Source organism: Mauremys reevesii, linkage group 3, assembly GCF_016161935.1.
Source record: "Mauremys reevesii isolate NIE-2019 linkage group 3, ASM1616193v1, whole genome shotgun sequence".
In the NCBI taxonomy this organism is placed as follows: Eukaryota; Metazoa; Chordata; order Testudines; family Geoemydidae; genus Mauremys; species Mauremys reevesii.
The window spans coordinates 50,178,898-50,199,315 of record NC_052625.1 but is presented as its reverse complement, the minus strand read 5'-3'; the positions used below and the strand labels follow the sequence as shown (position 1 = coordinate 50,199,315).

Here is a 20,418-nt window from a genome sequence, read left to right as displayed (position 1 = left end):
ATCTATCGATTAGACACCATTATTGTCAAATATCTTTGAATTTATTTTCCCTCTGTTAATAGGGCTGTGAATATTCACCATTTGTGCTTTAGTTAGTTATTGGATAGTTTCACATATCACATGCTTCTGTTTTTGTGCACTGATTTGATGACATATGTAGCTAACCAAAACAAGTGAATGTATCAATCAGAATTCATGTTGGGTGAATATTCAAGCATTCAAGCTTAAATTTGGCTGTGAATAACAATTCTTGTGATTTTAGCTCCCACTCAGATATCCATGTGGAAAGCAACCCTAAAAAGGTCATGACCATGCTCAGCTGAATTCAAAGAAATATTACTGGATCACTTTTTCCTCTATTTCTTCAGTTCTGGTCACAGTCTTTAAGATACCTGGATCCTGTGTGAATGCTAATTTTAAATACAATCGTATTTGCTTGGGAGAAGAAAATGTTTTTAAATGTTTTAATTTATGGGAGCCTGTTTTAGCCAGGCTCCTGTTGCTGCATCAGGTTGAACCAAATGTTGGTAGTAACTAAATCAAGTTCCCCAAGAGTAGCAGCAGGAGACTGGGAACTTGCAGTGAATGTGTGCATTTTGACTGCAAAAATGCTCCCTGGCTGTAACAGGACCTGGATTGTGTCATTACTTAGGGCCACATTTTGACTGACTCTTATGCTATTGCAAACTAGGGGGACAATGCAAGGAGCCTTCACCACTTCTTTGGTTGGCGTGTGCAAGCACCAGCAGAATTGTAGCCCCTGTATTCAGGGTGGTGCTGTGACTGTTCCCTCCTACCCCCCTATGGCTACAGGGTGCTCCAAAGTGGCAGGAAGACTGTGGCACCTGGTTCCACTCCGGCTACACAGCGGGCAGCCCAGCTGGCTGGCTTCTTGAGGAGTAGTAATCAGCACCTTGCAAAGGGGTGTCATAATGCATGTGCAACCTCTGAGCATCCAGGAGAAACCTCCTGGTGCTCCTTCTAGGGCAAGGGAGCTCCCCGCGATCCCTTACTATGAGCTGTGCCTTATGATCTAGCCTGTAGTTATCCAAAGGAATGTAGTATCAGTTTGAACTAATGTTATGTGAGAGCATCCTCACCTCACACCATCAAAAACTGGATTGTCACAAAAACTGCATTGTCATTGCAAAAACAAAAGCTAATTTAAGAATAATATTAATAATAAATAATAAATACTTAATACTTAATAATAATAATGTTATGAGTGACTTGGGTTAAATCTTATTGAAACTGGGGTGTGCGTCTGTGTAGACGCTGCCCTTCATAACTGATAAATGGAAATACAATTATGCTAGTTTATAGAACCAAGTAGCTGAAACAAGAGTAGCCTCCACTCAAAACACAGATACAGTTACCGACCAAAACAGAGGTACTTGCAAGGCACATGTTAGCAGAGGGGGTTTGCTGGGTAGTGTTTGATGGCTGTCCCCAAGAGAGAAGCAGCAAACACAGCAGAGAAGCTGAGACAAGCAGCAGAAAGCCGTGGACATTGTCAAAACAAGGACCGGGAACATGGCCCTGAGAAAAGGCTGGAAAGACATTTTGGGCTCAGTGCTGGCTTCAAAAAAGCTTGGAACTGTGAGCAAAGAAACTGTCCCCTGCTGTTTGATTGCTGCTATGTCCGGGGAAACTGAGCTTTGTACATTCTTCGTCAATAAATATCAAAGAAAAACCTGATTCCATCCAAGTTTCTCCTTCTCACTGAAACAATCAGCTAGACTCCAAATTTTTGCTAGCCATTCAGGTTGAGAAGGGGGTAATAATAATAATATATGCTGCACTAATACAACACCTTTCAGCCAAGGATCTAAATGTGCTCCAGAAGCATTAAGGTCCAGATCTTTTGCTGGTGTAAATTGGCCCAATTCCACTGAATCTGGATCCATTTACAAAGGTGGAGGATAGGCCCATAATTATTTAAGCTCTGTGACACCTTTGTAATATAGCTATGCTGCAGTGTCCTCCCCATTTTACAGATGGGAAAACTGAGGCACAAGATGGCTAGGTGACTTGTCTAAGATCACACATCAGTCAGTGGCAGAGTCCTGGCTCCTCGTTTCTTGATCTATCATTGTTAATGTTTATTATCTATACTGTGATATCACCCAAAATGTGCTAGGTGCTCCTCAAACAGAGAAAGGCACTGTTCCTGCCCTGCAGTGTGTAAATCTACAAAGATGAAAACAAATGAAAGGTGCTGGAAAGGAATAAAACATACAAGCAAAGGGTCAGATTCTGCCACTCATAGGTTGAACAGTACCTTGCTCATTGTGCCAGATCTGGTCACCCTTGGTCATGGCAAGTAGCACCTTATTCCAGGAGTAGTCCCCATCGTGAGCAAGGGTGACCGAATCTGACCCACTGATATCAGTGGGACTATTCCTGGAGCAAGCTGCTACACCATGTGAACAAAGGGTGCAGAATCTGGTTCCAAGTGACCAAGGTGACATAAGGCACATGTCTTACTAGTTACACATTTGTTAATGGTCACCCCCTTCGCCATTCAACCCTCCACGCAAACCCAAGCCTCATTTACTGGGTTTTGTACACAATCCCTGCAACCTCTGACCCCTTTTTCCCAGCATAGGGCAATCACAAGATAAATACACTAAGTAAATCAGTAGATGACTTTGTTTCCTAATAGATGTCACGGAAGAAACCTGTCTTCAACAGGGTTTAGAATGAGGAGAGAGGAGCGACTTTACAGAGCAACTCAGGAAGGATGTTGTCTGCACAGAGGGTGGCATGGTAGAAAGTGTGAAGACAGATGTAGGAGAAAATGAGAAATGGAGCCTCTGGACGCCCATCTCTGGTGAAACAGAGGAGATGGGTGAAGGCAATAGGAATTGACAAGGGCGAATAAGAAGGAAGGGACAAATTATGCTGGGCTTTGAATATGAGGACAAGAAATTTGTATTTCATGCCTTAGAGAAGAAAGGTGCCAGGTAGCTATTAGACAACATGGTGATTTTACTGGAAGTAATAAGCAAACAGGTTTGTGGTGAAAATGGTGAGTTTTCACCTTTGGGAAGAGGTATAAAAAGTATCATTTTTGCTCATGGCAAAATCTTCCTATTTTCAGAGAGAAAAATGGTCTCATGAAATGGTGATGTTTTTACTCCATTGCAACTAGTGAGTTCTGCAAAATGTAGGACTTGATCCTGTGAGGCACTAAGTGCCCCCTGCAAGATGTTTAGTACCCACCCCCAAGCCACCATTTCAGTCAATTCATGCACCTCCCAGGATCAAGCCCTTATTGAATTTTGCCAAGTGTGTGCACGTGTGTGTGGGTGCACGTGCACATGTGTGAAAGAGAGAGAGGGGGAGCGACATTATCATTTTCACTACAAAAATTGGTGCAGCAAAACCCCAAAAATCTTCCCTTTAACAAATTCAGAGAGCCTCATAAAAACCTGCGGGCATATCAGTTTTTGCATGCAAATATTTACCCAGTAAAAATGGATACTTTTCCACAGCTCATAGTTCTGGGCCTCTCCTGTGGAGAAACTGCCAACTGAACATGCATGTTGGTTTGGCATCTGGACAAAAAGCTCCCAGAAGAACAGAATGAAACCACCAAACTTGTTTCACTTGTGATCCCGTTTTCATAAAGCTGGTGAAAGCCCGCTGAACTGACCCTTCCATACGAGCGCTGTTGTTTTTAAAATGCCATTTGGAAAGACCCCCCTCCGCCCCAGTTTTATCACTTTTGCAGGAGGCAGCCATCCATCAGCAACAAACCACAATGCTGGTCTTGGCTGGCTGAATGCAGTCAGCAGCTGCTCTGTTCCAAGTTCTGGGCAAGCCACAGTTATCCAGATTCCCACTTGTCCTATGTCTTCTGCCTCCATTGCAATGCAGCATCTTAAGCTAGAAGGACCACTAATTGACCAGTGTGGATAGGTTGCCAGAACTATAGTACAGTCGGTTCCCTATCCCCAGTAGCCTGTCGCTGCCCCCATTTCATTACCCTTCAGCCCCTCCTGATCCAAGGCTCATGACATATTCCAAGTCCTCCTTGCATTCAAGATTCGAATTCGGCATGTGGTATGCTGTGCTTTTCCAGCAGGCTGCCTTTTGTTATTATTTTTCAACCAAAGGGAATGTTCAGGATGGTATGTTCTTCAGTTATTGCAGATAACTAAAATGTAAGCCAAGAAAGCTAAAGTCAGATTTTCATAATGCCAAACATCAGACAAAATCTTTCTCTTCTCCAACAATTATGCTGAAAGACTTACAAGCCCAGAAATAAAAAATGCAATTCCTGGTTTTAAAAAATGAAGCAGTGTTATCCTACAGGCTAAGATAAGAATGTGATTTAAGTTTGCTTTAGCTCATTTCTTCAGTGTGTTGTGCTGACACGATTGTTCAAAGAAATTGTGCTTTTGGAAGGAAAAGGTTAAAGTTTGCTACTGATATTCATCAGGAGATGGATATTTAATCTTTAATCTCTTGTTCTAGGCCCCTACTTCGGATCAACTCATTATCCTGAATAAACGATGTGTCATTCCCATTATTTATGTTTCACTGCAGCCAAAGTATCTGGACCTCGTTTTGGTAAGCACCATTCATTTCGACCCATTCAGTATTAATCTCCCCGCTAACATCTTTCCTGTCCTATGTGCTGTCCCCTATTTGCTTTTATGTTTTCCGCAGTGTTTATAAAAGGATAATCTTTTACAAAGCAGACAGAATTTTTGTGTATAAACTGCTCTGTTTGAATGCCTCATTGATATACCATCTAAACTGAAGTGTTCAGCAAGATTAGTGCATCCACTGAACTGGGTAAAAATATGGGAACTGCTCCTTTCTTTATAGCGAAAAAGGGTGGCTAATGATGCCATCTTCTTTAAATAGGATACTTTTAGCAGATGGACTGAGAATATGAATACATTCAACAAATAAAAAAAATCAGCAAAGGAGGTAGCTTATTGTGCTGAATAAAAGGAAAAGAGGGAACAAAATACATAGATAATGTAAAGACTAGGAGCCAGATTCCATCTCAGTGAAACTGATGTATATCACTGCAGAATAACTCCATTGAAATAAAAGAAGTTGCTATTTTTTTTACCTACTTGTAAGTGAGATCAGAATCTGGCCTTTATAGCTTAAACACAGATGACTTCAGCTAGGGCAGAGGTATGTAAGACTCTGGAATGCAAACGATACAGTTTTTTAAAGGGACAGAATTCTAGCTTTTGAAATGTACATCCGCTGATGTCAGGTGGCACTGACAGGCCATCTGTGATGCAGACACTTTCTGTTTAAAGAACACAATAGGCAAGTGAATTTTTGCCCGTATTCCAACATTTAGTCGGGAAAAATCCCAAACAGACATGTGGTGGTATCATTTGAATGGCCTAGATCCTTAAATACATTTGTCACTTTGTGTACTTGCCAGATACGTTTTGAAGATCTAAACCATCAAAACACTCCAAATTTTACCCATCACAACTCTGTCAACATGTAGCACTGTTTAGTGTTTTATTTTTGTTAAATTATACTATTGTTGTCCATCTATTATGACATAAACTAGGATTGGTGCCCTTGCATTTAAATGAAATGAACACTGTAAGAAATAATTGAAAAATGTTCAGAAAAAGTGTTGCAATTCATTTTTACCGTTAAGTGGTATAGGGCACGTGGGAAAGAGTATAAGAAATGGAGTGAATGCAAGAGGTGGACTGGGCACCTGTAGACATCAGCTTCAAATGAGGCTCACTCAGATATTTCCAAGATACTAGATATTGAGCCTAGTTTTATGGAATCCCTGACAGCTGTGGGTGGTTTAGAGAGGACAGTTATCTGGAATTCTCCTTTTGTCATGTTTAGTTCACTTCTCCCATTTGAAGGTCCCATGTCTAACTGACTTGTACTGCTAGCAAGGAAAGACTGAATGCTGCTATTGCTGGAGTCTGTCAACACCACTACTGGGTTAGTCAGAACAGTATGATGCCTGGGGAGAGAGGTACCAAATGTATTCCCAGCTTCTGATCCCCATATGGCAGCTTATTGAGTTGCCATTGGACCTTGGAGGTAGCCCATAACATATGATAGGTAAGTGATCCTGGGAAACTCATTGGCTCAGAGGGCTTTACTGGGATAAGGAGTCTGTCACCCCTTAAGTCATTGGCTGTGATTCAGCCTACATTGACTGAGAGAAAAAGTTGTCACACCCTAACTGCTGTTCAGTGGCCTCTGGGTAATATCTTTGGTGTTCTCTGTGCAGAGGATAAACTCCATGGCCCTGGAAGGTTTGGGCTGCTGGGGAAGGATTGGCCTTAAAGAAATTGTTGTGGAAATGTTTATTTGTATTTGATTTTCAAAATATAAAAAGATGCTGATCCTGTGTTTTGGTTTCTCTTCCACAATTAATTCCCACAAGAAGCTCCAAATGTATCGCTTAGCCCACCAACAAATGAATAAATATACAGCAGACAAAATGTGGCAACAAACCCCCTTTACAGCACACCCTGGAACCAACCCATTTCCGAAATAGCCAGGAAAATAGGTGTCCCTTCCAGCGTGTGCAAAGGTTAACAAATGTGCAGGTTTTTTTGCAGAGTGGAAGGAGTAAATTGCAATGTGGATGATGTCCTACCAGTATCTCTCTCATATTCACATGAAGGGTTTGAGCACTTCCATGAACCTCAGCAGTGACAATATGGCCCAGGTGTCTTTAGTGATGATGGGCTAGATCATGATTTGGTCTACATTTGAACTATACCCACCTACACATCTGTGTATGCCACTTAGATCTTGGGCCCTGGTGTAGTGCCAGCATCCTCTTAGTCCCACCTTGAGGCAGGTAAGTGAAGAATGGGTAGGGTGACCAGATAGCGAGTGTAAAAAATCGGATAGGGCGTGGGGGGTAATAGGTGCTTATATAAGAAAAAGCCCCCAAAATCGAGACATCTGGTCACCCTAAGAATGGGTGGGGAATGGGTGGAGGACAGTGATCAGTTGTTCTCCATGTCCACCAACGGTGGGACAAGAAGTAATCATCTTAGTTTAGATTAAAGTTGGCTGTTATAGAGCTTTCTAGCTATGAGGAGAGTTAAGCACTGGAACAGGTTACCTAGGGAGGTTGTAAAATCTTTGTTATTGGAGATTTTTAAGAACATGCTAGTCAGACAGCTACCAGGGATGGTCTAGGTATACTTGATCCCCACTCAGTGCAGGGAGTTGGCCTTGATGACCTCTTGAGGTCATAAGAACATAAGAAAGAATCGCCATACTGGGTCAGACCAGTCGTCCACCCAGCCCAGTACCCTATCTCTGACAGGGCCAGTGCAGATGCACTGCATGTACTATTCAAGGTGTAGGTGTAACATGGATTTATATAGTGGTTAGGGCTATCAAATGATTAAAAAAATAATCACAGTTAATCACGAGATTAAAAAGTGGTTGCAATTAATCACGGTTTTAATTGCACTGTTAAACAATAGAATACCAATGGAAAATTTTTACAAATATTTATGGTTTTTATTTTACATTTTCAAATATATGGATTTCAATTACAACACAGACTACAAAGTGTACACTGTTCACTTTATGTTATTATTTTTTTTACAAATATTTGCACTGTAAAAAAGATTAAAAATTGACAGGTCAAAGCATGAAGGGGCATACGAATGTTTAGCATATCATATTAGTAAATACCTTGAAATGCCGGCTACAACAGTGCCATACGAAGGCCTATTTTCACTTTCAGTGTCCATTGTAAATAAGAAGCAGGTGGCATTATCTCCCGTTAATGTAAACAAACTTGTTTGTCTTAGCAATTGGCTGAACAAGAAGTAGGACTGAGTGGACTTGTAGGCTCTAAAGTTTTACATTGTTTTGTTTTTGAGTGCAGTTATGTAACCAAAAAAAAATCTACATTTGTAAGTTACACTTTCACGATAAAGAGATAGCACAACAGTACTTGTATGAGGTGAATTGAAAAATACTATTTCTTTTGTTTATCATTTTTACAGTGCAAATATTTGTAATAAAAAATAATATTAAGAGAGTGTGGGGAGGGGAAATGAGTAAGCAGGGGGAAAAGGCATTGTGGGGGCAGAATGGGGCGTGGCCACAGGGAAGGGTGGAATGGAGTGGGGCCATGGGCGGGGCCACAAGGGGAAGGGGCGGAACAGGAGATGGGCTCTGGGCTCAGTGCTTTGGTCAGGGCTCAGATCTATGCAGCGGTCCTGGCCGGGGCCAAGATTTCAGCCCCCTCCATTGGCCTGACCAAGTTCTCAGCTCCTCCCCTCGCACAAGCCAGGGCCACGGTGAGCTGAGAGCAGGAAGCAGGGCGGGACAGGGGGCTAGCCTCCCCAAGGGAAAGCTTCACCTGCCGCCCATGTCTAGATGTCTGAAGAAGACCGCAAACTTCACACCTGGCAGGCAATTCACCATGCAGTTCTCCCTGTCATAAATTGAACTCTCTATATTTTTAATAATCAAATCTCCTATTACCATTACCTGTCTCTTCCTAGTAACAGGGGTGCCCTCTGTCAGAAACATGGGCAGCTCTAGGCACCAGCAAAGCAAGCACCTGCTTGGGGCAGCCCATTTGCAGGGGTGGCAGAACCAACAGGGGGCTCTGGGAACTGTAGTTCCTTGGTTAGCTCCCTGCCTATAGAGCCAGCCCTAGAGCAGGGAAAGAACTACATTTCCCAGCATTCCCTTGGCCACTACCAACTGGAAAGGAAGGAGGGGGATGTCATGCGGCAGCGTGCTGTGAGTGGAGAGTGGTAGGGAGACCATATTTTAACATTCAAAACACAGGACACTCCAGGGGGAGAGAAGCCCCACCCTGCCACCATCCACTCCCTCCGACTGCCCCCCACAGAAACCCCAACCCATCCAACTCCCTCTCCCTCTGATCACCCCCTCCCGGGACTCCTGCCCCTATCTAAGCACCGCTGGTCCTTGTCCCCTGATCGCCCCCTCCCGGTTCCCCTGCCCCTAACTAAGCCTCCCTTCTCCTTGTCCCCAACTGCCCCCTCCTGAGACCCCGCCCCAACTTCCCCCCTACTTGTCCCCTGACAAACCCCTGGGACTCCCATGCCTATCCAACCGCTGCCTGTCCCCTGACTGCCCCCCCCCCGAACCTCTGACTCATCTAACCCCCCCTGCTCCCTGTCCTTTGACTGCCCCCCCCCGGAACGCCCTACCCAGTGTTGTTCTGCCAAAATACTAACAACCGGTTCCCTCCTCCTCACCCCATGAGGGGTCATGCCCCCCCCCCGGACTCCTGCCCCATCCAACCCCCCCATGTTCCTTGACAGCCCCCCCCCGGGACCTGTGCCCTATCCACCCCCTTCCCTGTCCCCTGACTGCCCCTTGCCACCCCATCCAACCCCTTCTCTCATTGCTGATGGCACCCGGGGACCCCAACCCCATCCAACCACCCCTTCTCTCTGTCCCCTGACTGTCCCTGGAATCCCTACCCCTAACTGCCCCCCACCACCCCATCCAACCCCTACTCCTTCCTGACTGCCCCCCCCCGGGACCCTTGGACCCGTTCAATCCCCCTGTTCCCTGCCCTCTGACTGCCCTGACACTAATCCACCCCCCACAACTCTCCTGCCCTCTATCCAACACCCGCTCCCTGCTCCCTTACCTTACAGTGCTGCCTGGAGATGGGGGCCCAGCTGGGCTGGGGCTGGGACTGGAACCACCCGGCGGAGGTCGGGGCCGGGCAGGAGCCGCGCCGCCCGGCTGAGGTCGGGGCCAGACCCGGGGGCCGGCAGGAACCGCGCCGCCCGGCCGGACCCAGCGGCCGGGCAGGAAACACGCCGCCCGCCCGAGGTCGGGGCCGGCCCCGGCGGCAGGGCAGGAACCACGCCGCCCGGCCGAGGTCGGGGCCAGCCCCGGCGGCCGGGCAGGAACCGCGCTGCCCGGCCGAGGTCGGGGCCAGACCCGGCGGCTGGGCAGGAACCTCGCCGTCTGGCTGAGGTCGCAGCTGGACCCTGGGGGTAGGAGCCTCACCGCCCGACCCCAGAGTCCCGCCACGACCTCGCCGAGCGGCGCGCCGCCTCCTGCCTTCCTCCCGCTGGCACTCTCAGCCCCAGCTCACCTCTTGGAAGCCGCTGCTTCCTTCTCAGCCCTCCCAGGCTTCCTGCGTGAACAGCTGATTCGCGGGAAGCTGGGGAGGGGGAGGAGAAGCCGGAGGAACTTCAGCAGAGGAGGCGGAGTGAGGTGAGCTGGGGCTGGGGGAAGGGTAGACAGCTGCTAGAGCTTTAGTTAAATTTAAAAGCCCTTTTGGAACTAGTTGTCCCTCCAGGAACAACCGGTTCTAAACGGGCTTCTAAATTTAACAACCAGTTCGCGAGAACCGGTGCGAACCGGCTGCAGCTCACCACTGTCCCTACCCCTTCTCCAACCCCCCAGCCCCGTTACCGTGCCACTCAGACCAGCATGTCTGGCTCCACGCAGCGCCAGACACGCTGCTGCATACATGCTGCCGTGCTCCTCCGCGGAGCCCACAGCCCCCCCCCCCACACACACACCCAGCACCTGCCTTCCAGTTTTGAACACCTCAAAATTCAGGAGTGCTCAAGCTCAGTTTGGGCAGCTGTTACTTCATTTCTCCCAAATCAAATATACTGATCCACTGTAACGTGTAGAAAAAGTAGGATAAAATTGAGCAAGAAATGCTTCTTAGTGGTTATTAGGACTGGAATTGCTATTTTCAACAGCCATTGCCTTTGTTTGTTTGTTTGTTTAAAAGGAAGACAGTGATATTGCACTGGCAAATTCCCCATAGAAAGAAAGAGTGGAACAAAAGAATAATAAAGACACCTCAACTTTTCCTCATTTATGTAGGACGGTCTTATAATATGCATCCAGATATCCTCCTATCACACAAGCCGAAAATTGTTCCACTTTACTGCAGTTCTGTAACCATATGGGAACCAATCCTGTCTGTGTTTTGTGCACATCCAAAATTCCTGCTGAATGACCCGCCCTGGGAGCAAGTTACCAGTGACCCAGGGCTGTGGCGGAAGGAGGGTGCAGGTGGGGGGTGGGGAAGAGCCCAGGGCTGGGGCGGCAGGAGGTGTGTGTGGGGGGCACTGGTGGGGGGGAAGGGGAAAGGGCACTGTTGGGGGGCAAAAGGGGAAGCCCAGCGCTGGGGCAGCAGGGGGTGTGGGTGGGGGGAAGAGCCCAGGGCTGGGGTAGCAGAGGGATGCGGGGGGGAGCCCAGGGCTGGGATGGGGGGCAGCCAAAATTTTTTTTGCTTGAGGTAGCAAAAATCCTAGAGCCGACCCTGGTCAGAAAGGTATCCTCAGTGTGAGAGGATACTACAACATCATCTGCAACAAGGGTACCAACCAGTGGTGAGCTGCAGCCGGTTCGCACCAGTTCGCGGGAACTGGTTGTTAAATTTAGAAGCCATTTTAGAACCGGTTGTCCTGAGTGGGACAACTTGTTCTAAAAGGGCATTTAAATTTAACAAGTGCTCGCTGCTGCGGCCCAGCTTACCTCAGCTCTGCTGCCACCTCCTCCCGTGAATGCTCCGCCCTGCTTCTCCTCCCCCCCCTGCTTCCCACGAATCAGCTCTTCGCGCAGGAAGCCTGGCAGGGCTGAGAAGCAAGCAGGTTTCCCGCTCAGGCTCAGGAAGACGACGCTGAGGTAGGAGTAGAGGGAACGAGGAGAGCGGTGTGCCCCGGCCCCGCGTCCCTCCCTGGCCCCGTGGCCCTGGCTGCCCGGCTCCAGCCCCGGCCACGGCCCTCCCGGCCCCGCGGCCCGGCCCCGGCCCCAGCCCCGGCCCCAGCCGCCCAGCCCCGCAGCCCCGGCTGCGGCCCTCCCCAGCCCCGCGGCCCTCCCCAGCCCCGGCCGCGGCCCGCCCCGGCTGCCCGGCTCCGGCTCCAGCTCTGGCCCCGGCCGCGGCCACAACCCCACCTACCCAGATGCTGGGCTCCGGCAGCGCTGGTCCGGCACGGCCCTCCCGGCTCTGGCCGGCCAGCGGCCTGGCTCCGGCCGCGCAACTCCTGCCCCGGCCCCGCATCCCCGGGCTCCCGGCTCCAGCCATGGCCGGGCTCCCGGCTCCAGCCGTGGCCGGGCTGTAGCGTCGCCAGCCACGTCCAGGCAGCGCGGTAAGGGGGCAGGAGGGGTATTGGAGAGGGCAGGGCAGGAGTTTGGGGGTGGGGGTGGATAGGGGTTGGGGGTGGGGGGTCAGAGGGCAGGGAACAGGGGGATTGAATAGGGGCAACGGTCATGGTGGGGCAGTCAGAAAGGATCAGGGGTTGGATGGGGCGGTGGGAGGCTGTCTGGGGCATGGGTTCCTGGGGTTGTCTGGGGACAGAGAGAATGGGTGGTGGGATGGGGCAGAGGTCCTGGGGGGCCATCAGGAATGAGAAGAGGGGTTGGATGCCGTGGCGGGGGGCAGTCAGGGTACAGGGAAGGGGGGTGGATGGGGCAGGGGTCCCTGGGGTGGGCGGGGGCGTCAAGGACTGTGGGGGGTGGGCCATGATCCCTCCTGGTGTGAGGAGGGAACCGGTTATTATGATTTTGGCAGCTCATCGCTGGTACCAACTATGGGATTGTTTCCCTCCACTCCAGCTTGATGTTCTTCCCTGAGACTTTCATCCTTCTCAACAGCACGGAGGCTGTCAGACTGTGGGTAGGACTGCTCTACTGTGTCCCTGAAAATCTCCTGTATGTACCTCTCTGTCTCCTTAGCTCCTTCAGTTCAACCACTCTTGTCTCAAGAGCCCATACTAGTCTCTGAGGGCCATGAGCTGCTTGCACTGAATGCACATATCATATATGCTGGATTCAGTGTAATAAACTGTTTGTTTGTTCATTGTGTGGGGCGGATTATTGGCCTAAGTTTAGAGAATATTTGCATCAGATCCTAAAGGTCCATTCCAGCCCTACATTTCTGTGATTTGCCAATCGGCAGCACTTACTGAGGACCCGCCGCTGAAGACCTGGATGTCCCGCCCCTTTCCATTGGCCGCCCCAAGCATCTGCTTCCTTCGCTGGTGCCTGGAGCTGGCCCTGCAAAGGTCATCCTGAATTTTGGAAGATGGGATTCTGGATTGCAGAGGCCAGAGCAGGATTTGGCTGGCTATAGCTTATAGCAGCCTCTCACTGCTGTGTCATATAATGTTTAAATAAAAATAATGGTGTTAAATACAAGCTCTCCATGCCTTAATAAGAACAACCCAGTGACTTGCTGCTGACTTAGAATGGGTGTAGTCCTGCTGTTGTGACTCCCGTGTCTACTCCTGGGTTGGGGAAGTTCATGTGTGACATTCTTCTCAGGCCTATATCTAACTGACCTAAAAAACATAGTGGGTATGGTGTGGGTGGTGAGGGGAAATCAACAACAGAAGATGTAATACGTCATCGAAACTCTCTCTGCATAGAAAGTTTTTCAAAGTTCTGCAGGAGGTGATAGTGCATCTTCAGAGCACTATGACACCTCAGCCCCATCTCCTTCAAACATGAGCGGCATGGAAGCAGTCGGAGATATTAATTTTTTACAATGTGTTGTAGACACTTCAGCAATATATCTTCTGGTGTAAAGGTGTGGAGGATCTAGATGCTGAAGTGATTAATCTCACTCCTCAACAAAAGGGATTTCCCACATTTATATTGCTCAGAAATAGCCCTCAGGAAATTTATGTGAGCTCTTAGCAAACTAAGCAGCCATCAAATGTTAATCAAAACCATGCACTTGATAACTGCAATATATATTTAAAGAACCAGATAAGATTAACATTCCAGTGGGGCTAGTCAAAGACCTATAAAAATCAATGTTAAAGAGACACTGTCAAGGTTGACAGGTCCAAAACTTCACCTATCCTAAAACTAACATTTTATCTTTAAATTTCCTTTGATACAAAAAAAAATCTGCCAGGACTCCAAAATAAGTGGTGCAATATGGCAGAGCTCTCTAATGCCTGCCTGGATGACCCCAAGATAATGGGGGACTAGATTGTCTCTCATTGCATACATTGCTCAAGAGGTCTGTTTTGACCTGCCTCTACACAGCTACCTCTTCAGAATGGTCCTTTTTCCTGGGGTCCCGCATTTGTGTATGGAGAGGGAATAGGTTTGGCTGAGTATGAGGAGATGGCACATCATCTTCCCTACTCCCGAGCTATGCAAGGAATCAATAAAAAAAGGTAAAACAGGAGAATCTCCCTTAAACAAGACTTTCAGGGGCAGCCATTTGTTTGGGATGACCTAACAGTATGGCTCCATTGGAAGGTGCAGGGGGTTCAAGAGACAATGTGGGAATATAAGCCTTCCCCATGCAGATAGTCCTTTGCCTCATGTGGATCCTCAAGCTCTGCTGGGCTTGGGAGCGAGACCCCATGATTCTTCTGCAGAGGTGTGTGTGTGTGTGAATCTTCTCATCCCCAATGAATGAATTCAGATGAAATTCCCTGATGGGTCTCATTTTAGATCTACCAGCCTTGACAGTTTCATTTTAAGAGAATGATATAGAATACGTGTCACAGATACATTCTCAGTGCACACAGATACCATGTTAAAAGACACAGTATAAATATCCAGACAGCCTAATAGCTGACTATTCCAATAGCTGTCTGTCCCTTCAATCATTGTGTAAAACTAAAGCAGGAACCTTTCACAAGTCTTCTGTTCCCCTTTACTTATATTGGGCATCACCTTACTCCACAAGTTGTACCACTGATTTCAGTGAGACAATTTGTGAAGTAAGGTGCTATTCAGTATGGGAAAGGAGATCGAAATCTGGTCCTAAAGAGCAAACTTTTCCTTTTATTAAGCTGTGTAAGAACAACTGTGCAATCTGCAGCAATTCTCTACCTATACTGGATGCTGCATTAAGTTTTACTTTTAATGGTTTTGCAATAAAGTTAATTATAAAATAATTCTATTTCAGACTTGTGGTCATCTCCTGTTAAATACAAGTATTAGTTGAGTTCATATAAATACTATTGCACCAGAAGAGAAGTTCTGCTAGGTTTGATGTACCTTTTTCCTAGATTCACAGGCTAATAGATTTTAAGGCCACTGCAATCATCTAATGCAGGGGTTCTGAAACTGGGGGTCTGGACCCCTCAGGGGGTCATGAGGTTATTACATGGGGGGTCATGAGCTGTTAGTCTCCACCTCAAATCCCACTTTGCCTCCAGCATTTATAATGGTGTTAGATTAAAAACACTTTTTTATATATTTATAAGGGGGGTCGCACTCAGAGGCTTGCTATGTGAAAGGGATCACCAGTAAAAAAGTTTGAGAGCCACTGATCTAGTGTATGTGTAACCCTTCTGATAGGTAGAGTCAGCAGCAACAAGGGTCAGGTTCAATATCTAGGAGTTCCTTTTTAACAATAAAACACAGAAGTGGCTTCCAGTAATCTAGGAAAATTACACCCCTGGGTGTCTCTAAGAGGCAATACTTCCTCTCTCACAAGCACTGAGTCTGTGTTTAGAAAAGAAACTTTTAATAAAAAGGGGAAAGTAACCCTGCATTAACTTGGGAAAACACCACAAGCATGCTTCAGAAGCATATGGCCATGAGCAAAACACCCACCCCATAGTACGTTGGGCAGTGTCCTTTGCCTTAGGCTCTCACCTTACAGTGTGAAAGGCCAACAAACAAAAGTTCCTCTCTCTTTTTCTCCCAATGCCTGTAACAATCAAAGTCCAGTTACTTGGATCAGGCAGCTGTTCTTCATTTCTGCTATTGTTTGTCTCCCTTCCTCTTACATGTCTAATGTTCTTCCTCTGTCTCTCTCAGCCAGATGGCTTGCTAGCTGTATATGGAGGCTGTGACCTGCCAAGGGAAAATTTCTCAGGTATCTAGATAAGTTTTAGAGATTGCAAGGTGGGTAACATTTTATTGCAGGGAGAGAAGGGAGGCTGCATTGGCTCAGCAGATTGGTAATGGGATACACAGTATTTCAGCTCTAAATTGTCAGTTTGGAGGGGAACGCAGGATAGTAGCAACTGACAGCTGTTAGCATCTGAAGGCTGCTGGTGGCCTGAGTGAAATGAGCTTATGTTCTCAGTCCAGTTCTTCATGAAAAAGCACCACACCACAAAAACCACGTCTGTGTTTATCTCTGTAGGCCGACTCAACAGAGAGGCAAATGGACAACAGCCTTCTCCAAGGGCAGTGAAGTCAAGGGGAGTCTTCCCATTGTTGTCAATGGGTCCTGAATTAGGCCCTGAATGAGCATGGAGATTGAACTATCCCTAGAAGAGATCTACCTGCTACCCCTAGAAGGGATCATTTAGGGTCAGTGCTGAAGCACATTGCAAAGAATTGTGGGGAAGCTGCATTCCCTCTGCCCCTGTCAGATTTGTTCTGAGGGTAAAGAGATAGCGTAAATCTCAATGGTGGTTAATCTGTCTCTAACATTTATTTTAAAAATGTTGATAACAATTGTACGGGGGGTGTGTGTACTTTTTCTTATGGGGTTACTGACAGTTACAAAGTCTGAGTTGTTCTGCATGGCTGAAGATGAACTCTTATGTATCTAGGGTGACCATACAGCAAGTGTGAAAAATCGGGACGGGGGTGGGGAGTAATAGGAGCCTATATAAGAAAAAGACCCCAAAATCGGGACTGTCCCTATAAAATCGGGACATCTGGTCACCCTATATGTATCAAAGCATGTATCTTTATTGTGAAGATATATTTTAATATGCATTGTTTCAAAGGAGAATCAAGACTAGGAGAAACATTTATTTACAGCTATTGGGACATGTGAAACAAAAAGCTACCCTCACCTCCCTTCGTTTAGTGGCTAAAAATGTTTCTCTTTTTAAATAGTTCTATATTTAAACTGAAATCCACATTATAACATGGCCTGCGTAAAAGTTCCATGTGCCATTATTCTGTAGCCTCAAATACTGAACTCCACTCTTGTGAGTCAGATCCCAGCCCTGCAAACATTTACATGCATGTTTTTTGGAATATGAGTAGTCTCATTTCCTCCAATGAGACCAGTCACAAGTTTAAAGTCATGCATGTGCTTAAATGTCTTGCTGGACTGGGACCTTAGAGTCTTCCACACAATAAAAGACTTGCCTCACCCAGCCTGTTAACACTACTGAAAATGCACAAGTCATTAAATACTAGAAGTAATAATAATAATAAACTTTACATCAGTAGTACTGTTTTGTTTAGTTTTATTTTTCATATACACCTCTACCCCGATATAATGCTGTCCTTGGGAGCCAAAAAATCTTACCACATTATAGGTGAAAGCGCGTTATATCAGACTTGCTTTGAACCACCGGAGTGCACAGCCCCCACCTCCCCGGAGCACTGCTTTACTGCGTTATATCTGAATTCGTGTTATATCGGGTCGCATTATATTGGGGTTGAGGTGTCCTATAAACAAAGCTGTCATGTCACTAGAACATATCCAGCGTGCAGTACCTGAGAGCAGAATTCGGGCTTTAGTTTCTATACATTAGACACTGTTCCAAACAAATTATATTTCCCTGGCCACATTTTGAAGGTGCTGTGTGTTAATGATACGCTGATCCAGTACATTTTGTACAGTGGCTCTAAAAACTCTCCCCATCTGTCATGATAGCATTAGTCTTGGCTTCTCTGGTGAAAGAATCAACATTAAAAGGGAGGAAAAAAAAGTCAGTTTCTAATGGTTTCCAAATACCCATGTCTTATAAGCGTGAATTAAAAATTGCTCTCATCTTGTGGCCTTCCAGCACTATTACAGGGATAAAAACATTAAAACTATTTAAAATAAAAAAAATCCTGTTAAAAGCTAAAATATACATATATTCTCAGCTATTTAAAACAACCTGTTGATAGACACTCAGCTTTCATTTGATTTGCACTTCATTTGCATTAATAAAAAGTAAACCATAAGCATTGTGATTTACAGTAATATAAAAGCTATTACAGAGGACCTTCATCATAAGCTTCTTTGTTGTAAAGCTATTGCATCTTGCTTTCAATCACTAAACACCATTAAAAACCTTTCCTAATACAATACAGCTTGCTGTAGTACACAAATTCCTTTGCTTCAGAGGATGGCCTTATGAAACCACACTTTGTGTCTTTAGAAGCAAATAGGAAGTTACTTATTAATTTGGTTTTAAATGAAAAAAATATGTTTCCAGGCATGAGAGTCTCAGTCTTCTTCCAAGATTACTGCATAGAGACCTCCCAGACCAGATCCATCCAACATATCCACAGCACCTTTATGTTCTCCTTGATATTCTAATATTGAACCATTTGCCTTTGACATCTGCACCAATTCTTACACAGGCAGGATGTAGATACCCAAATAAACTAATGTCTCCTCTCTTGTGAAAAGTGCCTTTGACTCTATATTTACCTCCATTTAGCATTTTCTCCAAATGATGATGCCTGAAAGAAGACAGCGTTCCAACACTGGGCCAGTTTGCTGATTTAATACTGCTATGAAAGAAGAGAACAACCTACTGAATAACTAACATCACATCCAAGCGTTTTCTAGAGAAGTCACCAATGGCACATGAATAGTCACACTGACTTCAGTGGAATTACTCATATTTAAAGTTAGGCACAAACTGCAGAATCGGACCCAAAGATTACTGAACTCGATGGCAATCTTTCCACTGACTTCCGTGAGCTTTGGATCAGGCCCTGTGTGCTTTGATGAATAGAGATGGACTTAACCACATATTTAAAATGTGTGTTGCTGAACTGGGATCTAACTACAGACCATGACTGAGACCGTTAACATTTGAATTTAACCAGATTATAACCCGGTTTAATATTGCTGTGTGTAAAGTATGAAAGCTTACAGGTAAACAAAGTGTAAAATATAAATTGAACTAGAACTGTAAGAACTAGGCACAAATACAATCACTGTCAAGCAACCTCGCTTACTGATTTTTTTAAAAAGGTTGAAAGTCGAGAGAGAGCCTTGTTAGAAAGCCCTTGAAGAAAATTCTTTGAAAATGAAAAACAACTTTTTAAATGGCTATTTTTGAGGGAGGGGGTCATTACTGTTTCCTCCTTGTCTTTTTTATGCTAAATTCTCAACTGGCAGGCAAACATACGTCCCCAACTCCAATGTTTCCAAATTCACAAAACTGGATATAGCTCTTTATATTACTTTAGGGTTTCAGCAGATACTGTATTCAGAATACTTTGAAAACTGCCTAGTGTCTTAGAGACATGATTTGTCTTCATTGTGACTCCAGTAGGCAGATAGCAGTGAGCTCACATTCTTAGAGGACTTAGTTTGTGCAGGCACGTAACTTAAATACTTGCTGGGCACTGTTCTCCAGCAGCTGTACATTCTCGATGATGCTTCCTTTTCATCCTTCTGTTCTGTATTCCTTAGCAGGAGACTCAACAGCTGTAACAACACCTGGAGGATACTTGGCAGCTGCAAGTCACAGATGCTGAGCTCAGTAATGTACTTTCCCTGTACAAGCATCTGAGTGTTTTGCTGGCTGCTTGAAAGTTTTCACTGGTGTCTGAATGGCTTGCTCCACAACTAGCTACAATATGCTGATGGTTGTGTCGAATCACCCCTGGAGTATAGGGATCAATCTGTCTGATGAGCAAGATGACTTACCTCCTCCAAGATGCTGCTATCATTTACCCCTATTTATTGGTAAGAGATTTGCATGCTTTAGCAGTGTACAGGGCCAATCAGAGGGGGGACCAGGAGGGCCATTTGGCCTGGGTCTCAAGCTCAAAGGGGGCCTCAAATTTAGACACTTGTTAATTTTTGGCATTTGATAAGTTTCACAACTTGTTTTTATGCACATGAAAACTAGATTTTTCCTCAATACTTAGTGCATTTGCCCGGAAAAAGGCTAGAAAAGCATTTGTTAAATAAAAAAATATTCAAATGATGTCTCACTCTTTTTTTGGTGCCTTATTTTATTTTCATGTGTCGTCATTTTTTATTTGTATTATCATCAGGGGCCTCAAAAGCTGGAAGTGGCCTGGGCCTCTGTGGACCTCTGAGAAGGCGTGGCAGCATACATTTAAGAAAATGGTCTTGTATACAATGTTACTGGGCCTTTGTTTTTATATTCAGAGATGTATTAACACAGGGAATTCTTACTATGTATCATATTTAAAAGTAATAGAATACACTTGCCAGGAAAAAATAATAGTTAAACCCAAACTATTTGCAGGATTTCCTTTTCCTTTTCTTGTTGTCTTGGCAAAACGGTATCTAAAACCTAAGATTTTCTTCGTACAAAAAACCCAGCACACCTGTCAATTTTTTTGGAATATTAACATTTGAAGGAACATGCCTGGTTTGATAAATTCTTGCAATCAGAATAATAAAATCAACAGAAACAACTCATCCTGGCTAATGTCAAGAGGCTCACTCAGTAATATGGTAACACCCTGATAGATAGAAAGATCCGATGGTTAAATTATTGTACAATGTTTCTCTCAACAAAAGCTCAC

The 20,418-nt window shown here is 45.6% G+C and overlaps 1 long non-coding RNA gene across 2 annotated transcripts in view; it reads left to right on the top strand.

The window, feature by feature from the left end:
- LOC120401694 overlaps positions 1 to 19,777 on the top strand; it is a 52,151-nt gene extending 32,374 nt beyond the window's left edge. The window contains exons 4-6 of one of the 2 annotated variants that reach the window (XR_005596653.1): positions 4,483 to 4,578; positions 15,754 to 15,811; positions 18,342 to 19,777. This is a non-coding gene — a long non-coding RNA (uncharacterized LOC120401694). The remainder of the gene's footprint in view (positions 1 to 4,482; positions 4,579 to 15,753; positions 15,812 to 18,341) is intronic. The other variant, XR_005596654.1, reaches the window with a different exon arrangement.
- The last annotated feature ends 641 nt before the right edge of the window (positions 19,778 to 20,418 follow it).